This window comes from Quercus robur, chromosome 5 (assembly GCF_932294415.1).
Source record: "Quercus robur chromosome 5, dhQueRobu3.1, whole genome shotgun sequence".
Lineage (NCBI taxonomy): Eukaryota > Viridiplantae > Streptophyta > Magnoliopsida > Fagales > Fagaceae > Quercus > Quercus robur.
The window spans coordinates 31442344-31451784 of record NC_065538.1 but is presented as its reverse complement, the minus strand read 5'-3'; positions in this window follow the sequence as shown (position 1 = coordinate 31451784).

Sequence of the window (9441 nt, the reverse complement as noted above, 5' to 3'; positions counted from 1 at the left end):
AACTCAAATTTACGGTTTACACAAAATAATAATATAGTATTATAGTTGTAATAAAATACATTTCTCCAATTTTCAGTCTTTACTCTTTCTTTAGGTGTGTTGGTGATGGCTGTTAATTGTAGGTGCGCATGAGTTGCCATTACCATTAGGTCATTGTCAATGGTTTAGGCTACGTGGGTTACAGTCGAGTTTGACTTACTTCCAGTACTTTTTTAAAAGAAATATTATTTTGTTTTAATGAGAAACTACCACATCACCTACTAAGTAAATAAAATATGGGAATTAAAATTCACTTTCACTTGTTATTGTATATTTAAAACAAAAGGACATGTCCAGTTAAATAAATACTGAAAGTAAGCCACACCCGTTACCATCACGGGTCTAAACATTTACTCAATCTCGCCTTGCATAGGTTGGGTCAATTAATGGTCATTAAAGTTTGGTCAATTTCTGAGAAATGACCTAATGCAACATAGGTAAATGTTTAGACCCCCAATTTTAATTATGGTTTATAATCAATTATGGCTTATTTAAAGTTGGGACTTGCTTACTTGATAGTAAGCTAGGGAATGAGTAAACTTATTTATTAATATGGGAATCCCAATTGAATTTTAATTGAGGTCGAACCAAGGCTAAATCTAAGGCATCAAACACAAAATTACTTAATCTCGAATTTGAACCACCACCAATTCACTGGCGAAGCCATACTATTTTCTTGAGGGGGCCTGTGTGTAAAAATTAATATATAATTTTTATTTTTCATAGAAATTGGAAGGAGGATGAGGGATTTTTTTAAAAACCCAGGGGGGCCATGGCCCCCCAATGTCCCCCCCTCCCTCCACAAGTCACCACGATGCTTGTTTAGAGCATTAATATATGCATTTGAATCGCTTGCAAATACCACTTGTGAGAAATTCCATTAAGAGACAGCCCAAAGAATGGATTTGGCTTCAACTTTGATAGGGATATTGGTTTTCACTTTCCTTGAAATTGCGAAGACCATTCTCTGTCTCCAACCTCTAGCCAAATATAAGCTTCAACCTTTTCCTAGTGCTTGTTGGAAAAAGTGGTTTTAACAAGTGTTTGGTTGGTTATTTTTTAGCCAAAATTAAAGTGGGACTCACACATCCTTTAAGATAGATTTGAATTGGAATGTGTTATCCACTGTGAGGACATTAATGTCATGAGTCACTTGCTCAAAACCATTTAAAGGAGGGAATGAGAAACTGACGCCTAATTAAAGATGTTTTAAATTGACAGAATCTATGAGTCCTCTATAAGATGAAATTGAACTTTTATATATATATATATATATATATATAGGGTTGGGTTCAAGGTATACCTAGTGTAACTCTAAGTAATATTACACCACTCAATATTTTTTAATTGAATGTAAATTTTGATAAATCCACCGTTAGAATACATTATCTTTGTATATTCTTCATGCTTGTGAAATTTCAAGGTGTTCAAAGATTAATAGTCATGTCATCAATCAATTGTTTAAATTCAAGTTTTTGTAGTTTAAAATAATGTATAAAAAATGAGTTTACGGATTGAGTGGTAAATAACATCCAATTGACATAAAAATTGGCATAAATGTTAAGTACATATAGAATATGTAATTCAATGGTGGGATTTTCAAAATATGAATTCTATAACAAATTATTGGGTGGTGTAACGTTGCTTAGAGTAACACCAGGTGTAACTTGAACCCAACTCATATATATATATACACACACCTATGGGCCTAGATCAATGTGGGTTGTACAAATATTAAATAGTTATTTATTATTAATTTTAAATTTTTGATTACTACACAATATTTACTTTTATTATGGAATAGTGTGCCTATTCATGTGGCATTGTTACAAATAGAGAATTCCTTATATATCATGTACATTAGTTTTATTTTTTGTATTTAATGTTCATAGTCAAAGAGAGAGAAAGAGAAAGTTTTGTTATATATGCTCGAAGATTGTACTTGAACATTGTATCATAGGAGGCAAACATTCATGAGTCTTTGAGCATTATTGATGAAATAGTGTGACAGAGACAAAATTTGTCTTAAGGAGATAGTGTCAAACACAAGCTTAATGCTCCGTTTGTTTAAAGTAAAAGATTTTCATCATTTTATGGTTTTTTTTTTTTTTTTTTTTTTTTTTTTTAAAACATTGGTCAACTATAAAACATTTTTGGTCAACTATAAAACACAAGTAAAACCAAAGCCAAAAGATGTAAAATGTTGTACCAAAAAAACAACCGTAAAATGTTTTACCAAAATATGAGGAACACCCCCCCCCTTCATTCTCTCAAAACCTTCTCTCTCTCTCTCAGACGACAAACTTTGGTAGTCGGCTAGGGTTGTCGTCACTGATGCCGCCATTGCTCACCACACTTTGATCTCTGTCGATCTTGACAATGCGTTGCTCCACTGCTCATTGTTGCTCCGATCTCGTGAGTTGAAAGCCTCCTCTTCGCATAATTTCTTTTTTTTTTTTCCTTTATTTTTGCTTCCCGGTTTGGATTTTCGAGTGGTGGCTCACAATGGCATTGGTTTTGGTGGTGTTAGAGGTGATAGTTTGGTGGTGTGGTGGGGGTGTTGGTGGTTTAGTGAGCTTCACTGTGTTGAGATAAATGCCTTAGATTCAAAAACAATTAAAGATAATGACAACTCGCTCTATACAAGTCACATTGTCTTTATAGATCACATTCCAAATCAAAGTTCCAATTCAAATGCTTCCAAAAAATTTCAGATAAATTCCCAAAGGATTTGGTTCTAACTTCTAACTGTTGTTTTTTATTTGAATTCAAATGGCTCATCCTTATCTTTTATCCTTAGCTTCAATCTACGACTTTCAGTTTAAATCAAATAGCCACTATCTAGGTCTCTCTATTGTAATCTAATAGTAGTTGTTTTCTTTTGTACGTGTATGTGTATATATATATCACCTGGTGTAACTCTAAGCAATGTTACACCACCCAATAAATTGTTATTAAATTCATATTTTAAGAATCCCACTGTTAAATTACATGTTCTATGTGTGCTTTTAACATGCATGTCAATTTTCATGCCAATCGATGTTATTTATCATGTGATCTATAAACTCATCTTTTATAAATTATTTTTAAACTACAAAAACCTGAATTTAAATAATTAATTGATAACATGACTATTAATCTTGGCTCACCATGAAATTTGCAAGCATGGAGAGTATATGAATATAATGTAATCCAACGGTAGATTTGTCAAAATTCGCATCTAATAATAAGTTATTAAGTGGTGTAAAATCACTTAGGGTTATACCAGGTGTAACTTGAACCCAACTCTCTCTCTCTCTCTCTCTCTCTCTCTCTCTCTCTCTCTCTCTCTCTCTCTCTCTCTCTCTCTCTATATATATATATATATATATACACATATAAAAATATAAAATTCAAATACAACTCACAGGTTGATAATTAAGCCAACCCCAGTTACTCACTTTTGTTTCAAGTTGTGGTGTTGGTTTTGTTGGACTGCTAGGTTCCCCCCCCCCCCTAGATCTAGGTTTTTTCAGCCAATTTAAGTTTAGGTTTTATTATTATATTTCTGATTAAAGGAATTTGAGAATTTTAGTTTAGGTCCTTTCTAATCAAAGGAATTTTATTTGAAATTTTAGAAGGAACCAAACACAGGAAAATGATTTTCATAGCATTTTTATTTACGCAACCAAACACAGTTAAATATTTTACAATGAAATTGTGGGGAGATGAACTTGATTTTGGGCCGAGGCCCAAAGGCCCAAAAGGTCATGCTTTAAGAGATGGGCCAAGCCCAAAAATGTGGATGGGAGTAAGAACACCTGAGGAATAAAGGGCAATTCCCTAGAACAGGTCCCGTTGAGATTCGAGTTAGCTACCATTACCGAAACTCTTGTTTGAGGTAACAAGCGGGGCTTGTCCTTCGACAAATACGTAGGGGACCAAGAGCAACCGATTTCCTTTTTGATCTGAGATGCCACCACCATCAAATTTGCCTTAGGAAATGCCATGAAAGAATAAGAATCACAGAGGCAGTCACCTTCGCATTAATGAGAGGTTTTCTACCCAATCTCTTCCACATTAAATGCATATAGATTAGCATAAATAGTGCAAACACCCCCAAAAGTCCTATTTCATGATGAAAATGAGGCAGAACAGAATGTGATGCGATAAGAATCTTGAAAATCTTGCTGGAAGTAGGCCAGCTGGGGAGATAAGGGAAGAAAAAATGTTTATAAAAGGGGGAGGGGGGGGGGGGAGGGTGCAATAGAGAGGGGGTGGGAAAATATTGAGGGGAAAACATGGAGAAGAATAAGAAAGAGAAAGTTACATAAGCTAAGTAGAGCCAAGTTTTATTTTAGCTTTTTTGCCTACTCTCTGTACTTTGGGAAAACAGTCTATGTATCTTTGAATAATTTATCATCCCTCCTTTCTTCTTAATCAGTTGTTTAAGTCTCTTATTGTAGAACTTTTACCTTATATTTCTTATAAATAAATTGTGCAAGTCAGTTGCTTAGTCATTGTAGCTTATTACGGTGTTTGAGTTTTGAACCCCCACAGAAACATTTTACAAAAAATATTTAGTCAGGCTTCTGATTCATTACTATCACTCCATCAAATTTCTCTGTTGTTCTGACTAGGTTCCATGGGATTGAAAGAAAGGGATTTGATATTGGGTTTAGGATTAAGCCTATGGTCATGTATATCTAGAGGTTGGAATGGGTATGGAGAAACAGGGTTAAGGTTAATGGAGTTGTTGAAGTGTTTGTTATAGCTAGGATATGTAAGGGTCATGAAAGGTGACATAATTTTTTGGATAATCTTTCTTGTACAAGGGAGATATTTGGTTTAAGTAGAGACTCTCCATTCCTAACTCTTTATAAGCATAAGAATGGAAAGATTATATCCCATCTCTAATTAGTGGTTTCAATGGTGGACTAGCAAAATTATTACTTTCATAAGGTTATGTTTGATGGCTGTGGAATGGGTATAGAGGTGAACGGGTATGCATGGTGCAAATACCCACGGCCCCTGGCTTGGAATCTAAAAAAAGAAGAAGGTTGGGTGTTCAAAGCAAATAGATATCGGGATAAGAGGGTGAAAAGAACTGTACTGTAGATACACATCAGACATGCTCACAAATTGTATGATACACAAATGTGTACCAGTGAGAGATCGTGCCCTCGGGCCCAAACCTTTCAAATGTAGGTTTTGTCTATGTCCCACATGAATGTGATAGAGTCGTGTTGGTGCCTCTCATGAGACAATAAGGGGGATCTTACTGTTGTTATTCTCCCTCTTAGGTTAAGGGCTTTAAAATGGAATCGCCACTTATTTTAATAGATAACATAAGAAACTAAAAAAATTGAAAAGTGCATTATCCTTATTAATGAATTGAAAATTGTACTTCTCTTTGATAATAATTAAAAATTATATTGTTTTGATCCTAGATTCAATCTAAAACAAAAGTACAAAACTTTGATTCCTAGTTACAATCTAGAAAGAGAAAATTAAAAGGATAAGCCTAATCTACTAACCCTTGATCTTAGTTTGAAGGCTAGATTACAGGATTGGGAAGGTGTTAGGCACCTAGTTTGCCTAGTGAAACCAATCTTCTAGACTTTGGTGGCCAATGATCATGTCACATCATTTAACATTGATAGGCATGATGAAACAAACATTGATAGGCATGATGAAACCCTATTCTAGGCATGCAAAGAGTCGATATTGAAAGACATGGTGAATATGTGTGTGATGTGATAAAACCATAATCTAAAACGTGTGGACATGTTATTTGAATTGAAAACCCTACTTCTAAGAGCATGTGGACATATCATTTTGAATTGAAATCCCTAATCATACAAAGACTAAGAACATCCTAAGTATAACATGCTAACATACAAGAACATGTGAAAAACCTAGAAAATAAACATTCTTGAATCTAAAAACTAAAAGCATAAAAAGAAAAGGAAGGTTTAGAAACCTTACTTGCATGCACAACACTCCAAGCACTACCCTTAATAGAGAGACGAATTTTGAAACTTCAGAGAGTTTCAGTGTTTTTTGAGGGGATTTCCAAGTGTTTTGAAATAGAGGTGAATGGAGGTAGTTATACTAAGAGTGGGGGAGCTAGGGTTAGGTTTCTAGGCAATGTGGGACTTAAGAAAATTAGGTTTTCTGAGTGAAAAATGTAGGATTCAAGGTCAACTTGTGTGGGGGAGCAAGCCATACTAAAAAAGGGAAGAAAATCTAGAGGCTCTAACCTAAGTGCCAATTGGCAATTGGTGCACAGATCCTCTAAATTTTTCCTATTTCATTTCGTTTGTTTCTATTTCCAATTCAGACCTGTTTTCTTCTGAATTTTGACTTTATTTTCTAATTTTCTTGATTCTCAAATTTAGAAAATCAATCCCAAAGTCAAACATGTCTAATTAATTAATTATTTAATCAAATTTTAACTATTTTGAAAGATATCAATAAATGCTTTGACCTGGATTAGATTCAGTGCATGCAACTTTATTATAAACTATACTCTTAGCTAATAGGACCATGACACATCACCTAATATACTTTGGACTAAAAATAGGCCAATCAGAATTAAGAGATCATAATCACTCATGGTCGGAATTTGATGCAAGTGCATTTTACCATTAAAATTGTTTATTTAATATCTTTTAATCTGGTGGTTCGATTAATGCTCATGAACTATTGTTTTGATCGTTATGACCTCAAGATTTTTTTTATGAAAAGTAATTGGAGATCAAACCGCTAGAATTATAGTTTATAGTATAATATGAATCGCATCATATTGTAAAATATATAGACATGTGGATTTAAATTAGATTTTTTTTTGGTTAAAGTTTGTGCTTCGATTTTTTTCCAACAAATTTAGACTTGTTTTTGATAAAAATTATTGGGTTACTTGATTGAGCCCAATGAAAAAACTTGTTCATGACTTTTTTTTCCCTATAAAATTTGGACTACAAACTTGACACTTTACTTTCATATTTGCAAATATCTTTTCTATACTATGAAAAAGGTATTGAATGACAATATAATTATGTTTTATTTTTGTTATTATTATTATTATAATTCTAAGAAATATCTTTTCTATACTATGAATAAAGTGTTAAATGACAATATAATTACGTTTTATTTTTGTTATTATTGTTACAAGTCTAAGAAGCTAGAATGCAAGAAGGAAATATAAAATTAAAATAAAATTATCAAAGTTAAAGAACAAGAAGAGATAATAAAATATGGTGATGTGGAAGAAAATGTTAATGAAGAAATAGTTTTGCTAGATGATGAATATGTTGATAACACTGCCTTGGATGGAATTGATTAGATAAGGTGATAAATATGATGAGAAAGAAATTATTATTTTGGCTCTCATGTCATATATTTCACTTTTAGGTTTAATCAAATTAAACATGGATGTTACAAACACATGTTAATTTGATTTATTTAGTTAGTTTTGTTAAATATTATTACATATGTGATGATCATTAAACTAGTCACTAGTTGAGTTATTTATTTATTTTTTAAACAAAAAATAAACTAGTCATTAGTTGTGAAGAGCCTTGTAGTTCAACTGATTGACACATTTTGTTGTGTCCATGACATCTGGGATTCAATTCCCCCCTCTCTTGTTGTAATTATCGAAGTATAAAAAATATAAAACTAGTCATTAGTTGAATTAAATATGCTCCAAATTTATAATAAATATACTTTTTATATGTATATTTATAATTTTTTTTAGGTGTTATGTATCTTACAATACATAGTACGATACAATACATGATACGAACAAATAAAAGATCAACCTATGATTTGATTTATGTTTTGACAAATATGATTAGTTCCAAAGAAAACCAAACCAAAGGGCTTTTGTTAAGCGATAGTGGAGGGAGGATTCTATTGTACAGCTACACTATGATTTTTTTTTAGGAACACACTATCACTATGAATGCTATAACCACAAATTATTTTACAACATTTTTACAAAATATTAATTTGGCTAATTCTCATCTGGGTCCACTACTAACATCTTTTTTTTACTTGCCAATAACCATTCAACATATTAACAATTTGTAGATTTTTTTGTAAAATAATTTATAACTCTAACATTTTCTATCTATAAATAGGCATAATTCACAATCCTGCTCAGATTTTTCCCATGTGGGGAGGACAATTGATGGCATACGCCAAAGTTACATTTTTAATTCACAAATTGCTCCTTAATTCTGTCTCTTCCAAATCTTGCTCCTTAATTCACAAATTGTGTTTTCACTATCAGACCCTGCTCTAGTCTTGATGCCGCCTTATAATAACTTATATGCTGATTTTACATTGAACTCTCCATAGTTAGATTTTGACCAAACCCATTTGTCCTCTTGGCCCCTAGTCAACAGAGTGGGATACTTGTTATTTCTGCTACCTTTTCATCATCAAATATATTTGGGGCAACATTTGTTAGTAACATGTGCAGTTGCTGAGTTTCTAGGATTGGGTTTGAAGTGTCAGGCAACCATGGACTTGAGATTGAACCTACAAACAAGAGTACCACTTACAAGAATGGAATGTTGTGAACTTAGGATATCACCAAGAGTCACTCTGTTGAGAAGTTGAGATACTCATTGGTGTATTATTGTACTGCCCATGGCCATGCTCCAAATAGTGCCAATAAATTAAATTGAAAGTAAGCCAAGCTAAAAAAACACAATCAAAATCCACATCCTCTTGGAGCTTGAGAAATAAATATTGAATAATTAAAGTGGAAATTCAACAAACTGTTAAGTCAAAAAATGTTAATCACCACCGGGCCTTGTAGCCTAGTGGTACCTGGTTCCACTTGTAACCATTAGCGCGGGGGTTCTATCTCCCGCAATAAACAATTACCCAGCAAAAAAAAAAAAAAAAAGTAAAAAAATGTTAATCAACCAAATATTCTAAAAATTATATATCTTAAATGCACTATAATTTTGTGTCCAAGTATATTCCTCCCTTCAAACCTATTTTTGATCCATTTGAAATTATATTTAATCCTATTGAAAACTAATCTGCACTCTATAACTCAAGTTCAATTTCCTAAACATGCAGATTTTAATAATACTATATGGTAATAACTTATTATATTATGTTTAAACCCCCAAAAAAAAGAAAGGAAAGTCAACTCATTTTTAAAATCTGTTTGATAGAAAAGTTTGAGTAATATTGTTTGTAATTTTTTGAAATACATGTAAGCGAAAAAATGTTTAAAAAAATATGTAATATTATTTAAAAACTAAAAATAAATTATTTAACATCTCTACCAAACGCCTTACTTTATACCCTATTTTTCCACAACCTAAACCAAAAATAGAAAAAAGAAAAAAGAAAAAATCTTTCAAATGAGAATGACACTACTGTCCACAAGTACAT